The sequence below is a fragment of the Physcomitrium patens genome, chromosome 14 (genome assembly GCF_059467195.1).
Source record: "Physcomitrium patens ecotype Gransden chromosome 14, ASM5946719v1, whole genome shotgun sequence".
In the NCBI taxonomy this organism is placed as follows: domain Eukaryota; kingdom Viridiplantae; phylum Streptophyta; class Bryopsida; order Funariales; family Funariaceae; genus Physcomitrium; species Physcomitrium patens.
The window spans coordinates 1288522-1308640 of record NC_143423.1 but is presented as its reverse complement, the minus strand read 5'-3'; the positions used below and the strand labels follow the sequence as shown (position 1 = coordinate 1308640).

The 20119-nt window shown below is 28.4% G+C and overlaps 1 long non-coding RNA gene across 1 annotated transcript; it reads left to right on the top strand.

Annotated features, from left to right (window-relative positions):
- Window positions 1–6986: 6986 nt before the first annotated feature.
- LOC149987788 (uncharacterized) lies at window positions 6987–13338 on the top strand. The gene is made up of 2 exons (XR_016506193.1): window positions 6987–8844; window positions 9319–13338. It is a non-coding gene; the product is annotated as an uncharacterized LOC149987788 (long non-coding RNA).
- The last annotated feature ends 6781 nt before the right edge of the window (window positions 13339–20119 follow it).

The window sequence follows — 20119 nt, the reverse complement described above, 5'->3', positions numbered from 1 at the left end:
AATACTCATTGACTTGAATAAAGTAATGTACTAAAAATTTGTATTCTATTGCTTCAATAAATATATTACTTCTAAATTCTAGAGTTGAAAATATATAAATTGATACTATACAATTCAAACTTCTAATAGCAGGAAAAAAAAAAAAATTGATTTCAATAAGGCCTTTTTTAATATTATAGTAAAGAAGGCCACAAATCTAGAAATTATCTAAAGAAACAACTTACAACAAGGACTTGAAGTGAAATTATTTAGAAAAAAAAAGAGGCTTAGTTACAATAGAAATTGTATGATTGGATATTTCAATATCTCAAATTTATCAAGGTCATTCTTTCTTTGTCTAAATTTCTTAATATTTTATTATATGTTTATTTCTTAGTCCAAAAAAAATTCAAATAAATGTCTTATTACATTTAAAATTAATTACTTGTTTATTAGATGAAGAATTTTTTAAACTTCATAAAATTCTTTTAGTAAAAAAATCAAAACTTATACATATAGAAGTAATAGATAATCGATCTTTATTTTCAAGCAATGTTATTTATGAGACCATATTACTAGAAATATCATTTGATGGCTATAATAGAAAAATAATATTTATTATTATTAGAATCTCATCCAATTCTATTATTTTAAGACTTTTTTAATTTGAAAGATATAATCAATCTATAGATTAGAGATTTTATGGGATTTAATTTCTTGTAGAATTCTTTTAGGCAAAATGTATTAAGAGAAGTCATCAACAACAAAGTTGTTATTTTTTGAAGCAAGGGCTTTTATGAAGATAGCTAAAAAAAAATGCCATTTTTTATAAATACAATTTTAGCTTGTAAAGAAGCAAGTTCACTAATAGCTATTCTAAAGTAGTATAAAAAATCTCAAGATATCTTCAAAAAGAAGAAAGCTAATATATTATCAAAGCATTGATCATATGATTGTACTATCAATCTTCAAGAAAAGAATCAACCATTATTTTTTCCAATCTACAACCTATGATAAAACGAGTTTTTGGCATTGAAGGATCATATCAATAAAAATCTTATAAAGAATTTTATTTTATATTCCAAATATCTAGTAGGTATATTAATACTTTTTGTAAAAAAAAAAGATGAAACTTTGTAAATGTGTATTGATTATCATAGCTTCAAAAAAATAATGATAAAAAATTATTATCCATTATTATTGTTATTAAGGCTTTTGAAGCAACTTGGTCAAGTTAAGACCTTCATCAAAATAGATCTCCATGGAATGTACAATTTGATGCAAATTAAAAAAAGAGATGAATAGAAGACAACATCTGTATAAGATTCAAATATTTTGAATATAATGTGATGCCTTTTGGATTGACAAGTATTCCATTTGTATTATAATTTTTAATAAATTATATTTTAAGAAAATTCTTTAACAATTTTGTTTTCTACTATCTTGATGATATTTTAATTTAATCCAAAACTCTTAAAGAATATGAAGAACATGTATATTTCCGTGTTTCATATTAGTTTGGATTTTAAATTGTAGCTAAATTTATTGGAGTATGTCATTATCTTATTTTGATTTTGTGATTACATATTGATCAAGAAAGCAACAAGGATTATCAAATATTTTATCAAAGATATCATATCTTGCTCCAAAGGTTAAAAAAGCAACATTTGATCAATAATAAATTACTTTTTTGAAGCCATAAAAATCTTGTCTTTGTAATACTTCTATAGTTATACTTGTTGTTTCAAGATTTTTTAAACAAATTTGTGTAACATCAACTAAAAATCCATTAGTTTAAAATATCAAGTAGTGCCTTGATAACAATAAATTTAAGTTTGTAGAAGAACTTTTGTATTGTAAAGATCATTTATATATTCTACAAGTATCAATGCAACTTTATATTTTTTAATCTTGTAATGATTTTTCAAATATAAGATATTTTAGATTTAACAAAATATTAGAGCTTATTTTTTGAGATTTCTAGTGCCCTAAAATATTGAAGATCATAAAGAAATTTTTTCTTTCATGTAAGATTTATTCAAGATCCAAAAATTCTTATTATCATTTTCATAGACTTTTACAGTCATTGCCAATTTCAAAGTAACTATAGTCTTTAATATCAATGGATTTCATTACTAATATATTGCCATCAATTATATTTGATGCCATCTATATTGTTGTGGATCCACTCATAAAGATGGCACACTTTGTCATATATAAAAAGGTAATTTTTGGAAAAGAAATCATAAGGTTCTTTTTTGACAATATATATTAATATCATAGCCTTCTTGATGACATTATTTTTGATCTAAGACCTCAATTTATATAAAAGTTTTAGAAATTTGTTTTTGAAATAGTAAAAGTGGATATCAAACTGTTTTTTGTCTTCAACCCTCAAATCAATGGTAAAAAAAAAAAAAGTCAATCAAGTTTTATAGCAATATTTACAATATAATATTAACTATTAGTAAGATGATTGGATCTCATATTTATCTATAATGGAGTTTTTTTATAATAATATTATTTAATTTAATAAATATTATTTTATATCAATTATGATTATTATCCAAAGCTCAATTTATTAAGCATATCTAAGGATAGAAATCTAGTGGCTAAAGATCTTATAAAATAATTTTTATGACTTTAGATAATGTTAGAGCTCCATTTATAAGTAGCTTAAGATTCTTACAAAATATCTTTAGATAAATCTTAAAAATAATTCTTTGCTTTTTAAGTTAAAAATAAAGTATGGCATCTTTGACAAAATATTAAGATCAATTGGCCTTTCAATAAATTATACTACCAAAGATAAAGGCCATTTTGTATTCAAAAATAAATCAATCTAGTTTCTTATTGGTTGGAGCTATCTACATCTATAAAGATATATCTAATCTTTTATATTTCTCTTTAGAAGCTTATTTAGAATTAACTATTCAAAGAAGAATACAATCATTACTACCATGCATTAAAATAGATAATTATGTGGAATATGAAGTAAAAAAGGTTCTAAATTCTTAGCAAAGAAGATGTAAGTTAGAATATTTTATTCATTGGCATAGCTATGATATCAATGAATGTATGTAAGAGCCAATAAAAAATCTAGTTAATATACTACAAAAGATATAAGAATTTCATTGATATTATCTTCAAAAATCTAAATCTATTTTAGGATGATTTTTTTATAAAGCTATTGCTAGAATGTTGAAAAAAAAAAAAAAAAAAAAAACATATATGAAATCCATGCTTCTCCTAGAACTTAGAATTAAAAGAAGAGATGATGTTATAGAAATTTAACAAGAATATTTTTAGAATATTTTAATAAGAAATTCTAAAAGTTTCTTAAAATATTCTAATAGAAGATTTTAAAAAGATTTTAAGAATATTTGAGTAGATTTTAGAAAATTCTAAGAGGATTAAATTATCTAAAAATCTTCAAGTAATATAGGAATTTTTTGAAATACTTCTTAAGCTTGCTTTGCCTTCAAGAAATATAAAAATTTCTTAAGAAGCTTTCTAATACCTAGTGTATATTAGAGTCAAGGCTTAGGAGATCTTTAGTTTTGATAATATATCTTTTTGAGGTCTAACTCACCTCTTTTGGTCTTGATCTTATATTTATTTGATTTAATAAATTTCTTGCTACTTTTTTTGTTGAAAATCTTATATTTAATTTCTTATTTTCTCTCTTCTATAGTATATCTATGATAGATATCAATTAAATTTGGTCTTATAATTAATTAAATAATAATCTCTTTCTAATTACTTTTTTATCTAATTAACAAAAATATATTACTTAAAAGGCATAATTGTAGCACAATCATATTTGCTATTAGAAAATTTAATAAAGTCTACAACTAATAACTCCTCATTACAAGTATAGAAGCTAAATTTTTTTTAATACTTTAAATCTATAAGGTTATTAAAGATTAAATGATCATCTTCCACTTGTATGTAAATAGATTTGTTTTTATAACCTTCAATGTTTTTAAGGCTAAAAGCAAAATAATTGCAATAAAAACTTATATCTTACGTGCTTTGGCACTATTAAAATATGGTCCTAATTCCAACCACCAATCATTAAACTTTGTAGTTTCTTTTTTCATCATGAAGCACTATTGCATATCAATACAATTTTTTAAGTGTTAATGTATAGAATGGACAATTTTTTTATTTTCAACATTCTCACAAAATACCTTGCAAAAATTTTTTTTGTGAAAGAATGTCTTAAGCATCTACTTTTCTAAAGTCTTTAAACAAAGTTGCAGTAACATGTTGAATATATAGTGCTTTTGTTGCATGCCAATTTATGCAAAATAGTACTTTAAATTTGTCTACCTCCATGAATTCAGGCTCTACTATTCCTTGATTATTTCTCTTTGATTTCAAAATAAACAAATAGCCATCATGATGTTGTTGAGCAACAAGACATATACTAAAATCTACACCAAAATATTAAGGTCCGTAACCTAGTCTTAAAGAAAACAATATTAACTTCAATGATGTCATAAGCAAGTGTGGTGTTAATTAAAAGCCTATCGCAAGTTTTCTCTTATTTACATTTAGTTTTTCATGAGTTTAAAAATTAGCATCTTAAATCATGTTAGGCCAATATTTTCAAAATATAAATGAATCTGGTTATATTATAAATGTAGGAAATGTACCACAAGATACTTCTATCTTATTGATTAAGCCAAGAAGAGGCTTATCAGCCTTAATTACAATTTAAAAAATCCAATGATCATCAAAGATATCATCAATTTTGTATTTAAAAGGTTGTTTGACTCTTAAAAGTATTATAGTAAACATGTGAGACAAAGCCAAGTTGATCTAAATCCAATGAAATCAATGGACATAGGAGTCCAAAGTTGTAGCATCTATAAAGATTGAATGACCAATGAGTTTATAAATATATTGATCAAATTCCAAAACCTTTATCTAAGTCTCATTGAATAGAGACAAATTCTCAAAAATATATCTAAGTAGTTTGGTTTGATGAATAAATTAAAATTATATAAGCCATATCAAATTTATAAATAAATTAGATTAAAGATCATTAAAACCTTGACCTTTTCTAGTATGTAAATGATCTTAGTATGGCCATTCAATAATCAACAAATCAATGTAATCTAATCTCTTCAAATTTTTTTTACTAATGAAAAAAATAGCTTAAAATAATTGGCTAAATTAACCAAAAATAGTAGAATATTTTAATTACTTTGGATACAAAGCTAATAATCTTTGGATGTAATATTGGGTTGCTTAATTAAGAGTAATTCCAGCATCTAAATAAATATATTATCTAACCTTAAGTTTGACCTTCAACATAGCCACCAAACCAATATCCATACTTATAAAAAGCTCCATAATGATAATACCTTCATTTGGTGGATGTTAATGAATAAAAAGAGCAAATGCATGTAATAATAAATAATCCATTATTGCCAAAAAATTCAATAAAGATACAATCTTATAACATTGTTGAGATAAAATGTTGCACATTTTTTTATGAATGAAATAGATCCTTATAGTCTCTTACATGAATCTCTAAAAATTGTGAATTATGTGGTTCCACTAAATTGGACATAAATACAAATAATTCCTTTAATAAAACTACTCCTCAAAGAAAGTCTAATGCTAATGCATTATAATCAAATAGGATTTTTTTCAACATAATTATAGTGATTGTCACAAATATAATAAGATTAAATTCCTTCATTCTATCATTAGTAGACCACTCTAATTTAATCCATGCTTCCTTAGTCTAGTTATTTAAATCAAAATCAAGAAGATAAATTGATTGTTAGCAAAGTAAAATATTATAATTGGTGTTACTAGTTATTGCATATTTTAGAGACAAGTATGAGTAAAGTAGTCTAGATTCAATATAAAAAATCTATTGCAAATTTTACTTAGTATAGATGATAGTCCACTCTTTGCTTCAAATTGAAATAATAACAATGAAAAGTTAAGGCTCTAAATTTGTAGTACTTATATCTAATTTTTAGATAAGTTACTTATCAATTATAATTGGTTGATTACCAAAATCCATCATAACTTATAAAGATGTAATAGGATTGATATTGCCATAAGTATGGTTAATAATAAATATATTATTATCATTAACTTGCCATATAACTCCCAAGCGTAAGTTTCAATATTCTTCAACAAATCTAATCTCAATATTTGAAAAAAATGATATATTTGCAGCCAATAGTACTTCAAATGAAGGACTTATTTTTTACTTTTTGTAAAGCATATTTATTAAAAATAATAATGATTTTAGCTACAAGTTTTATTTATAACTTTGCCAAATCTTCTTCTATTGAAGGCTTTATAATTGTTTGAGTCAAAAAATGGCATAGGTACCTTATCTTTTAACATCTTATGAACTAGCTTGAAAGTCCTCGCTTGTTTAAAAATTAGAGCCAATATATGAATATCAAAAAATGCATACATATTTAATACTTTGTAAACAAAAGTATATATTGTATCTTTAACATTAGTTTTTCTATGTTATATTAGAATTTAAATAGAAGACCTTATTGTAAAACTAACATTTGCAAGGTCAAATAATAATCACAATCAAATATGGATAATAGAATCTTAATACTTACTTTAACAACCATGCAAGGATTTTAGTACCTCAATTATATTAGGTGCCATATTTTTTGCTATTGTAATAGTTGTACCTACCATTTTTCTTAATATATCAAATATATAAATATCTAGAATAGAAAAACTTCTTTTAATTGTAGAATTTATATGAAATCTAATATCTTGGCCAAAAAAAGCTATATTATTAAATTACTTCTCTAATTTGGTAATTTTAGCTTCCAAAGTTCTTTTCTTATTTGAATTGGGTTTCTTATTTGAATATAAAATAAAACAATTATCATTGATATGATTGCATTTAATACAATAAATATATTTTAATTTCTTCTTTTTATATATTTTTTTACTTTTATATATTTATTTATTTATTATTACTTAAGTTTTTCTATATATTAAACATTCTTCTTTTTGAAAAAAATGGGATTATCATTGGTGTTGTTAGATTCACTATACCTGTCACGGACATACATATAATTACCTATATGAATAGATAAAAGTATGTAAAAGTAGATAAAAGTAGGTTAATTGTGTAATATCTTCTAGAGAAGCTTCTTAGAAGCTTCATAGACGTTGCTTTGACTTTATAGGAGTCTATAGTTGACTTTTAGGTTAGAAACTTGGTCAACAAGTTAGCCATGTGCCACACATGTTGGAAGCTTAAAGAACAAGCTAACTACGTGGTCCATCCATAGAAAACTTGCCTTGCAAGCAAAGGCATGTGGCCTAGAAAGTCAACATATATTGGAGGTCTTATAGAACATCGCCATGTGGCTTCTAGTTAGATAGTATATATAGAGGCAAGAGTGAAGCCCTCTTCACTCTTGTCAACTCTTTTCTTGCTTCTAGTCTAGTTTCAAGGGTCTCTAGTTTTCTTGTATTTTGGCAATAGCCATTCCAGTTTCTTTCTTAATATACATATTTCTATTTTGTCCTATTTCTTTTTGAGAAAAGTCTCACTTACTCTTTAGCTTTCATCGAGTTCTTGTCCTTGACAGATTGACAAGAGTGCACTTACAATATCAGAGCTTTGTCTTTTCTTGATTAAGAGTGGATTACCCCTTTTTCTTGATAAGACATAAGCGCATTAGAAGTTGCGGATTACCCTCTTTTAAACTGATATTGTTCTTAGTATTTTCTTTGTTATCAATTCCTCTCTTCTATTTGTTTTGAGCGTTATTAGACATCTTCTCTTTTCTAAGTGCTACTATGGCAGAGCTTGTTGAAATGAAGAGTGCAATGGCACAGATGCAAGAACAATTGAGGGAGTTAATGCTTGCGATGCATCAACTCAATTTACCACCACAAGGAGCAACAGGAATGGTAGGAAGTGAAGATATAGAGATGATTGGGGCTGCTTCAACATCTGCACCAAACCATGTCCCTTCTCCCAGAATGGAACACCCTTCAAGTGTTAGAGAACCGAGAGTTGCCTTGCCCGAGAAGTTTGATGGTACCAGATCCAAGTTTCGAGGATTCATCAATCAGGTCCAACTAGTGATTGAACTTCAACCCCAGAGCTATCCAACTCCAGGGTCACAAGTTAGATTCATTGGTACACTTCTTTCAGGTTAAGCATTGTCATGGTTTTCATCTTTTCTTGAACGACGAGATCCAATATTGGATAATCTGGAGGCTTTTTTGGCGGAGTTTCGATCCATGTTTGGAGAACATGATGCAATTCGTGTTGCAACCAACAAGATCCGTATTTTGCGACAAGGCAATCGATCAGTAACATTATATGCTTCGCAATTTTGACAACTTGCAACTGATATCAAGTGGGATGATGCCGCACTTGTGAGTCAATTTCTCTACGGATTACAATATGAGGTAAAGAAATTGATGCTTAATTTACCTGATCCTCAAACATTGAGTCAAGCAATTGACTTTGCTGTGAAGTGCGACAATCGACTTTTTGAATTTCGATCCGAGAGTCGCACAAGTGGGCCTCAACGTTACTACAATTCAATGGCAACACCGACGTCTCCTCAACACATACCTTCAGAAGTAGAGGATATGCAAATTGATGCGGTACGTTTCAAACCTCTTACTGAGCAAGAAAAGTCTTGTCGTCGACAAGAAGGATTGTGCTTATATTGTGGAGAACCTAAGCACACTGCTCAACATTGTCCAAAGAAGCGACGTAACTACAAAATGAGGAGTACGGCTGTCAAAGAAGACAGTATGTCAGAAAATGAGTACGTCCAGCTACAATAGGGACCGTGCGACTGGAATCTTGTACAACTTCTAATGAAGGTCCTATCCTCTCCTCAGAACCATCTCCTTGTTTTATAATAGATGTGCGTTTAGGACCTAATAATTACAAAGCCTCTGCCTTGGTAGATTCAGGAGCCTCATCTTGTTTTTTAGATGAAGAATTTGCTAGATGTCATAGAATATCATTAATACAAAAAACTAAACCTGTACACGTAGAAGTCATAGATGGTCGTCCGTTATCTTCTGGAGATGTAACTCACGAAGCACTTCCTGTAGATGTAGTAATAAATGGTCATAGTAGTTGCGTAATTTTTAATATAATTAGATCTCCCTCTAATCCAGTAATTTTAGGCTTATCATAGTTAGAAAAGTATAATCCTCGAATAGATTGGATTTCTCGTAAACTTGATTTTCCTGAGAGCATTAGTAACAGTTCTATTAATCAAGTAAAAAACCATGAGTCTAGTATAGTAAAACTCGCACTTATAGGTGCAAAAGCATTTATACACGAAGCAAAAGAAGGATCAACTTTTGCTATTTATGCTGCACCTATTTCTGAAAGCGTAAAGACTTCAAGTGGCATTCCAAGTCAATATCAGGATTATCAAGACGTTTTTGAGAAAAAAAATGCAGATATTCTTCCTGAGCATCGCCCATACGATTGTTCAATCAATCTCAAGGAAGGAACTCTGCCACCATTTGGACCAATTTACAGTTTATCGCAAGATGAGTTGGCTGAACTCAAGACATATATTGACGAGAATTTAGCGAAGAATTTCATACGCCATTCAAAATCTCCAGCAGGAGCTCCAATTTTATTCGTAAAGAAAAAAGATGGATCTTTACGAATGTGTGTTGACTATCAAGGACTCAACAAGATCACAATCAAGAACAGGTATCCATTACCTTTGATATCAGGACTCCTTGACCAGTTAAATCAAGCTAAGATCTATACAAAAATAGATCTAAGAGGAGCATATAATCTAGTACGGATCAAAGAAGGAGATGAATGGAAGACTGCGTTTCGAACCAAGTACGGGCATTTTGAATATAATGTCATGCCTTTTGGACTCACGAATGCACCAGCTGCTTTTCAACATCTCATGAATGATGTATTTCGTGAATTTTTAGACAATTTTGTCGTCTGCTACCTAGACGATATCCTGATTTATTCTAAGAATGTTGAAGAACATGAAATACATGTTCGTCAAGTATTACAAAAACTTAGAGATGCAGGATTGTACGCCAAGATGGAAAAGTGTGTATTTCACACTACTCAAGTTGACTTTTTAGGATACATCATTTCAAATGATGGTCTTATGATGGATTCTAAGAAAGTCCAAACAATCATGGATTGGAAGATTCCAAAGACTGTAAGAGATGTCCAATGTTTCTTGGGATTTGCCAATTACTATCGGATCTTCATCAAAGACTTCTCACGAGTTGCAACTCCACTTACACGCTTGACTAGTAAAGATAAATTCCAATGGAATCAAGAAGCGGAAGCAGCATTTGAAGCCTTGAAGACATTGTTTGTCTCTGCACCAGTCTTATATCGTGTTGACTTTTCCAAGGTATTTTTTATGGAAACAGACGCATCGGATTTTGCCTTGGGTGCAGTTTTATCACAAATGGGAACAGATGACAAACTTCATCTGATAGCTTTTCATTCAAGAAAATTCTCAGCAGCCGAGATGAATTATGAGATCCACGATAAAGAACTTCTTGCAATCGTGGATTCCTTTCAAGAATGGCGTCATTATCTAGAAGGTGCTTCTAGTCCAGTCACTGTGTATACAGATCACAAGAACCTCGAGTATTTCATGTCAGCACGCGTGTTGAATCGTCGTCAAGCTCGTTGGAGTATGTCTTTGTCAAGATTCGACTTCATTATCACTTATCGGCTAGGATAACAACAAGGTTTGTCCGATGCCCTGTCTAGACGTTCTTATTTTGCACCAAAAGAAGGAGATGCAGCTTTTGAGCAACAAAGAACGGTCCTCTTGAAACCGGAGCAATTTCATCTCCGAGCAATGAAATCAACATTGACTGTTGATTCAACTTTTCTCAAGCAAATCCAGTCCAATATGTCCTCAGACCCTCTTGTTCATGATATCGAGAATAATTCTTCTAAGTCTCATGATTCTTCTAAGTTCGAGTTCAAGAATAATCTATTATATTTTGAAGGACGCCTATATGTTCCAGAAGGAAAAGCACGTTTGCGTGTTCTTCAAGCACGTCATGACTTTCCAGCAGCAGGGCACTTTGGATATAATAAGACTCTGGAACTCATATCAAGAGATTTTTGGTGGCCACAAATGTGGAAGTCAGTCAAAGACTTTGTACAATCATGTGATATTTGTTCAAGATCAAAAATTCCTCGACATCGACCTTACGGACTTCTTCAGCCATTACCTATACCAGAACAACCATGGTCTTCTGTTTCTATGGATTTCATCACAGATCTTCCAAACTCAAGATCTTATGATTCTATATTTGTGATAGTAGATCGTTTCACCAAGATGGCACATTTTATGCCATGTACAAAATCTATCACAGGTGAAGAAACAGCTAAGCTTTTCATTGATAATATCTATCGCTATCATGGATTACCTAAAGATATCATATCGGATAGGGGAACTCAATTTGTGTCGAGATTCTGGAGGACTCTTTTCAAGATTTTAAAAGTGGACATAAAGCTATCTTCAGCTTTCCATCCTCAAACTGATGGACAAACAGAGCGCGTAAACCAAATCTTGGAATAGTATTTAAGGTGTACCATCAACTACCAACAAGATGATTGGACAAACCTTCTGCCATTGGCAGAGTTTGCTTATAATAATATGGTACATTCCTCCACGCAACAAACACCTTTCTTTGCCAATTATGGCTATCATCCACGACTTGATACTTTTGATTTTTCAAAAGTTGATAATCCTGCAGCAGAAGATATGGCAAATCGGTTGTCAGAGTTACATGCAATAATGAAGGCGCAGTTGAAGAAAGCTCAAGAACGACAAAAGATAAATACAGATGTATATCGTAAAGAGCAACCACAACTCAACGTGAGTGATAAGGTATGGCTACTTTGTCGCAATATCAAGACCACTCGACCTTGTGACAAATTGGACTATCGTAGGCTTGGCCCCTTTTCTGTTTCTGAACAGATCAACCCAGTTGCATATCGGTTACATCTACCGGAGTCAATGAAGATCCATCCTGTATTCCACGTGTCTCTTCTTGAACCATATAAGATAGTGGATATACAAGGAAGAAGACAAATGCCACCGCCTCCTATAGAAGTAGATAATAATGAAGAATTTGAGGTGGAAGAGATATTAGACTCAAGGTGGCGCCGAAATAAGCTGGAATATCTTGTTCATTGGTGCGGATATGATATTAGTGAGCGCACATGGGAGCCATCCAGGAATCTAGCAAATGCATCAGCTAAAGTCAAAGTTTTTCATCAACGACATCCATCAAAACCAAGATGAAAACCTCTCTTATAAAAGAGACAAGATTGAGGCAAGATAACATTCAATTTCCTATCCTTGTTTGTAACTTCTTTGCATTTTGTGACGCTAATTAGATGGAGAGCCAACAACCAGCGGATTCAACTCAAGAACCTTCGTTTGCTGACTTACCGGATGAGATATTGCGATTGTCACAACCTTCAAGACGACGCAACCGAGATGAAGACCCTCAAGAACGACATGTTCTTCCTCGAATAGATGGTGAGATACAACGCGTTTGGTATCAGGACCTTGGAAGAGATTCTCGATGTTTGGTGATATTATTGGAGATAGGAACGACTCCTGATGGTGTTTCAAATGTATTATTTGAAGGAAGTTATGAAGGCCTCAACAGTGATCAAATAACAGGGTGGTCTTCTCGCCCTGGAATGGGACACTATCGATGGCTAAGAGGACCCATCAACTATCTTCGAAGAGAACAAAGATCAGAGTATGTAGCAAATACAATTCGCCGCATATTAGATTTTCTCAATATATAATCACCGCTCCTCGTGGAACTCGTCCCTAGAAGGGGGGGTAATGTCACGGACATACATATAATTACCTATATGAATAGATAAAAGTATGTAAAAGTAGATAAAAGTAGGTTAATTGTGTAATATCTTCTAGAGAAGCTTCTTAGAAGCTTCATAGATGCTGCTTTGACTTTATAGGAGTCTATAGTTGACTTTTAGGTTAGAAACTTGGTCAACAAGTTAGCCATGTGCCACACATGTTGGAAGCTTAAAGAACAAGCTAACTACGTGGTCCATCCATAGAAAACTTGCCTTGCAAGCAAAGGCATGTGGCCTAGAAAGTCAACATATATTGGAGGTCTTATAGAACATCGCCATGTGGCTTCTAGTTAGATAGTATATATAGAGGCAAGAGTGAAGCCCTCTTCACTCTTGTCAACTCCTTTCTTGCTTCTAGTCTAGTTTCAAGGGTCTCTAGTTTTCTTGTATTTTGGCAATAGCCATTCCAGTTTCTTTCTTAATATACATATTTCTATTTTGTCCTATTTCTTTTTGAGAAAAGTCTCACTTACTCTTTAGCTTTCATCGAGTTCTTGTCCTTGACAATACCTTCTATTATGCATAGTCTTTTCACATTGTATTTTTGCTAAGCTACTTGTGGCAGTTGAAACTTTATTAGATCTAAATATATTTATCATCTCAGTAGCCGTATTAATAGTATTATATTTACAAAAGATTATATCACTTTTTTTACTTTAATCAGTATTTTTATTATTTTAAGATTATTATCTAATTATTTTAAGCTTAATTCTTAATCATTGATTTTAATTTCTAAAATTTAATTATTAAAAACTTATACTCTTTTTATAAAATAATTTTAAAAAAAATCTAGTATAAATTAAAATTTTAAAATTTTAAAAATAAATAAATATAAATAATTAAAATATAAAATATAAAAAATATAAATAAAAAAGATAGTTAACCACCAATGTCTTTATGGTAGATGGTTAGTCACCATGTATTAAAAATACAATGTGGTTAAGTTGCCTTAGATAGTTAAGGTAATTAGAAATAAAATAGACTTATAAAGATTAAATAATAATAATAATAATAAATTATTATAAATTAGCTATAAATAGATAAAACTCATATTATAAATATCATAATAATAATAATAATAACTATAATTATAATTATTATTTTATTATCTTCTTTCATTCTAATTCATTTTTTCATTTTAAGTCATAAAATCACTCAAAGAATTCATGAAAACATGTAGATTTTTAATTCAAGATTACTGAAGCTTTAGAGCTAAGGTTATAAAATTTCAAAACAAGTGAACGGCTACAAGGCAAGGTTGTGTCACCAGCATACATATTTATTCCAATAATTACCAATATGATTAAGTAGAAATAATTAAAAGTATATTAACTTCATAATATTTTCTAGAAAAACTTCTTAAAAGTTTCATAGATGCAATTTTGACTTTACATGTATTTAGTAGGTTAGAAACTTGGTCAACAAGTTATCCATGTATCATACATGTCGATAGCTTGTAGAATAAGCTAACTACATAGCACACATATAAATAACTCGCATTGCAAGTTAAGACATGTGCTTAACAAAATCAACACATATTAGAGGTCTTATAGAATATTGCTACATAGCTCCTATTTAGAGAGTATATATAGATGCAAGTAAAGCCTTCTTCACTCTTATCAATACCTTTCTAATCTTTAGTCTTATTTCAAGACTTTCTAGTCTTCTTGTCTTTGGCAATAGCCATTCTAATTCAATATATTACCATCTTTGAATAATATTCTAGATTTTTTGAGAGATAGAAGAGTATATTAAAGTTTTTTTTTTTTTTTTAAATTTATGTTCTTGATAATTTGACAAGAGTGTTAACTTATTGTTCTTATCTTGTTTTAAAATTAAATAGATTATCCAACTTTTATTGTCATATTTTGAACATTATGGACTATCTATCTTTAAACAAACAAATTAGTTTTCTAGCACAATTTTTTTTCATAAAGTGAGTTAATTATTCTTCTTTGTGAAAAATTTTATTTGATATTAGAGGTCGTAGTTTATTCCTAATCTAACCATCTATTTGGTGCAAAATTTTACATTCAAATACCATTATAAGCCTTTTATATATTCTAAAAGTAATTCAATTCAATCCAAATTATAAATTGTGAGAAAAAGTCCAAAAACCATACTAATGTCACTTTGTCACTAACTTGAAAGTTGATGCAAATGTTTCAATAGCAATTTCTCTTCCTTCAAAAGTTAACTTTAACTCAAAATCAATGTATAGCTTGATATTAAAGTCTTCTAACACTGTACCAAATTTCACCTTGATTCATCTTATAGATCTTCAAATATCATAGAAATCCTATCCAACCTCAAATTACCAACTTCTAATATCTTCTTGTACTAAAACCTAGATATCTCTCAATTGCATTATTAGATTAATAAAAAAATTTACACACACTTAACATATCCAATTGACTGAAAAACTATCAAATTTTGAACTATAGATGTGATATCAATTACAAAAATTAGCCAAGAGTGTTAGCCTTAATTGTATTGCATAAATTCCAAATCACCAATACAAATCCTAACTTTGAACAACAATTGTAAAGTCCTCCCAAATCTTCTAAAACTACATCTTATATCTTTAAAATCAACCTAAAGCTAGTTCATCAACCTTAATTTTTGATCTTCAAATGTTGTCTTACTTCACCTTAGGCAATCATTTTAGTGGCTCAAGGTCTGATTTCGATCCTATTCTACAAATGGTTTACTCAAGGATATCAATCTAACCTATTATAGGGATTTTTTAGATAGTAAAAGTTTAAGATAGTAAAAGAGTTTTTACAGCCTAGAAGATAAAATTATTAACCAACCTTTAATCTATTAGCTATTAAGACAAGAAAATAAACTAAGAGGCTTTTGTAAAAGTCATGTTTTAAAATCTTAAATTATTATTAAATCAAGATGATTAAATATTAATTAAAAATTTATTTTTTATTATATTTTTACTATATAGTTATTTTATAATACAACAATGTGAATCATAGAGATACTATTTTTACACATATTAAAAAAATCTAGAATCTATACCAAAAAGTTGTATAATTAAAGGAAGCAAGTAGATCAGCCTCACAACCAAATTTAGAAAGACTTGCTTCTATAAGCATAAGAGAGGTAAGGATTAATATGCTCATGAAGTTTGATGGAACAAGATCAAAATTTTGAAGATTTTTGAAATAAGTTAAGTCCTATTTAAGATTGCATCATTTTGAATATCTCAATGGATTTACTCAATTTGGATTCATAGGTATACTTCTATCAAGAAGTATTCTTTCTTGTTTATATCTTTGATGGAAAAAGATTTATAATTATTTTATAAGTTGAATTTATTTTTTAAAGTATTTATGGCTAAATTTAGAAAAAATAATAAAAAAGATAATAGACATCAAGCTCATATTATTATGATAAGAATATTGTTCAACTACCACATATTCTTTTGAATTTCAAAATCTTGCTTGCGACATGGATTAGAATGGTGAAGCTTTTATCAATTAGTTTTTATATGGATTAAAAGATAATATCAAAGATTTACTATTGGCAATATTGAGAGTAGATTCATTGAAGAAATTAATTCTTGGAGCCATTATATATGACAATTAATTCTTTGAAAGATATTAGGAATAAAGATTTGATTGGAGAAGTACAAGTAAAGTCATTACAATACTTTCTAAGTTTTTGGAAGCTTATTTATTCAGATTAGAGCCTATGCAAATTTACATGATATATTTTAAATCTATTATTGAGTAAAAAAAGACTCATCATGATTAAAAGGTTTATACTTATATTATGGAAAATCCAAATATATTGCTCAACATTGTGCAAAGAAGCAATGCAATCACAAAATGAAAAGCATGGTTGCCAAAAAAAGATGATGTATCAAAAAATAATTTTTTTCAACTACAATAGAGATTGTGTTGCTAAAATCTTATGTAATCTCTACTAAAGGTCCTTATCTCTCCTCAAATCCCTCATCTTATTTTACAATAGAAGTTTTTTTAAGAGTTAGCCTTATTAGATTCATGAGCCTCTGCATGTTTTATAAATAAAGACTATGTCAAAAAAAAAAATATATCCTTAGTTAAGAAAACCAAATACATGCATGTAGAAATAATAGATGATCATTTTTTATCTTTTGGAGATGTTATATATGAAACTATTCATTTAAAAGTAGCAACTAATAGTCATAATAGTTTAGTAATATTTAATATAATTAAATCTTATTCTAATTTAATTATTTTAAGCTTATTATGACTGAAAAAGTATAAATCTCAAATAGACTAAATTTCTCTTGATCTTGAATTTTTTCATAGTTTAATTTAGGATTTTTCTAATTAAATAAAAATCCATAGGATTGATACATCTAAACTATTATTGATAGGTACAAAAACTTTTATGCATACTACAAAAGAACGATCAACTTTTTTTATCTACACCATACATATTTTCAATAGAGTAAAAATTTCAAGTGGCATTCCAAGCCAATTTTAAGATTACTAAGATATTTTTGAAAAAAAAATGCAAATATTCTTTCAAAGCATCATTTTTATGATTGTTCCATTGATCTTTAAAAAGGAGCTCAACTACCATTTGGACCAATCTATAACTTATCACAAAACAAGTTGGTTGCACTCAAAGAGTATATTGATGAGAATTTGGTTAAGAATTTTAAATGCCATTCTAAATTTCCAGCTAGGACTTTTATCTTATTTGTGAAGAAAAAAGCAAAATCTTTGAGGATGTACAACGACTATCAAGGACTCAACAAGATCACCATTAAGAATAAGTATTCTCTATCTTTAATTTTAAGACTTTTTGATCAATAAAATTAAGCAAAGATCTATACAAAAATAAATCTATGATAATCATATAATTTTTTATATATAAAAAATAAAAAATAAAAAATAACTATATTTTAAATCAATTATAGAAATTTTGAATATAATGTCATATCATTTGGATTCACGAATGTATTAGTTACTTTATCAAATCTAATAAATGATGTCTTTTATGAGTTTCTTGATGATTTTTTTGTTTTTATTTAAATAACATCTTAAACTACTCTAAGAATATAAAAGAGCATAAACTTTATGTTCATCATGTGTTAAAAAAATTAAAAAATAAAAGATTATATGTCAAGATGGAAAAGTGTGTATTTCACACTACATAAGTTAACTTCTTAGGATGCATCATTTCAAATAATGGTCTTATAATGGATCCTAAGAAGGTCCAAAATGGAGGCCTTATTATAGATTGGAAGATTTAGAAAATAGTTAGAAATGTGCAATATTTTTTAGAATTTGCTAATTATTTAAGGATCTTTATCAATAATTTTTTTCATATTTCAATTCCTCTTATATGTCTAACATATAAAGAAAAACTTGAGTAGAGCAATAAAGCTAAAAGATCTTTTGAAGCCTTAAAAACAACATTTCTTTTTGCACCAATTTTATATTCTATCAATATTTTCAAGGCATTTTTCATAGTAACAAATGCATCAAAATTTGCTATAGATGCCATTTTGTCACAAATAGGAGCAAATGATAAGCTTTATTCTAAGAAAATTTTTAATAGCTAAAATTAATTATAAAATCCATGATAAAGAGTTTTTTATAATCATAGATTCATTTCAAGAATATTGTCATTATTTAAGATCCAAAATTCTTCATCATCAATCTTATGGATTTTTTCAACCATTACCTATTTCATAACAACTATGGTCTTTTATTTCTACAAAAGTTTTCATAGATCTTTTAATCTCAAGTTTGTATGATTCTATATTTGTGATAGTAGATTTTTATATCAAGATAAAATATTTTGTATCATGTGTAAAATCTATTGTAGGAGAAGAAACAACAAAGTTTTTCTTGACAACATCTATTGCTATCATAGATTGTCCAAGGATATTATATTACATAAGAAGACTTAATTTGTATCAAGAATTTTAAAAATTCTTTTTTAAGATTTTAAAAATAGATTTAAAACTCTCTTTGGTATTTCATCTTTAAACTAATGGATAAATAAAATAAATGAATAAAATTTTGAAGTAATATTTGATGTATACCATTAATTATTGTTAAGATGATTGGATAATTTTTTTGTCATTGATATAGTTTGTGTATAATAATTTGATATATTCTTCTACTCAACAAATACCTTTCTTTATCAATTATGATTATCATCCATAATTTGATACTTTTGACTTTTTAAAAGTTGATAATCTTATGGTAGAAGATTTTGAAAATCATTTATTAAAGCTATATGAAACAATAAAGGCACAATTAAAGGAAGGACAAGAACAAGAAAGTATTAATGTAGATGATTATTGCAAAGAACAACTACAATTTAATGTGGATGATAAAATATGATTATTTTGTTGTAATATTAAGACTATTCGTTCTTGTGACATGTTGAACTATTATAGGCTTGGATTTTTTTTTATTTGTGAACAAGTCAATTTTATTGCTTATTGATTTCATCTATTGAAGTCTATAAAGATCGAATCTATATTCCATGTGTCTCTTCTTAAATCATATAAGATAGTGAATATGTCATAAAAAAATCAAATACCACCTCTTTCTATAGAAGTCGATAATAATTAGGAGTTTGAGGTGAAAGAAGTCTTAGATTCAAAGTAATTCTAAAATAGATTAAAATATTCTATTTATTGGTACAAATATGATATAAGTAAATACACATGGGAGCTAAAAAAAATCTTGCAAATACAAAAAAGAAGGTTGAGGCTTTTTATCAAAAATATCCATCAAAATTAAGATGAATAAAAGTAAGATGTATAAAAGATGATGACAGCTCCTCATAAAACTTGTCTCTAGAAGGAGTTATGTCACAAATATATTTATTTTATTCAAATAATTACCTATATAATTAAATAAAATTAAATAATAATAGATTAATTTTATAATATCTTCTAAAAAAGCTTTTCAAAAGCTTTATAGATGCAATTTTGATTTTACATGTGTTTGGTAAATTAGAAACTTAGTCAATAAATTAACCATGTATCACACGTGATGATAGCTTGTAGAACAACCTAACTATATGGCACACATATAGAATAAGTTAAGACATGTGTCTAGCGAAGTCAATATGTATTGGAGGTCTTAAAGAATATTGCCATATAACTCTTAGTCAGAAAGTATATATGGATACAAACGTAAAGTCCTCTTTGCTCTTATCAACGCATTTCTTATCCTTAGTCTTATTTCAAGACTT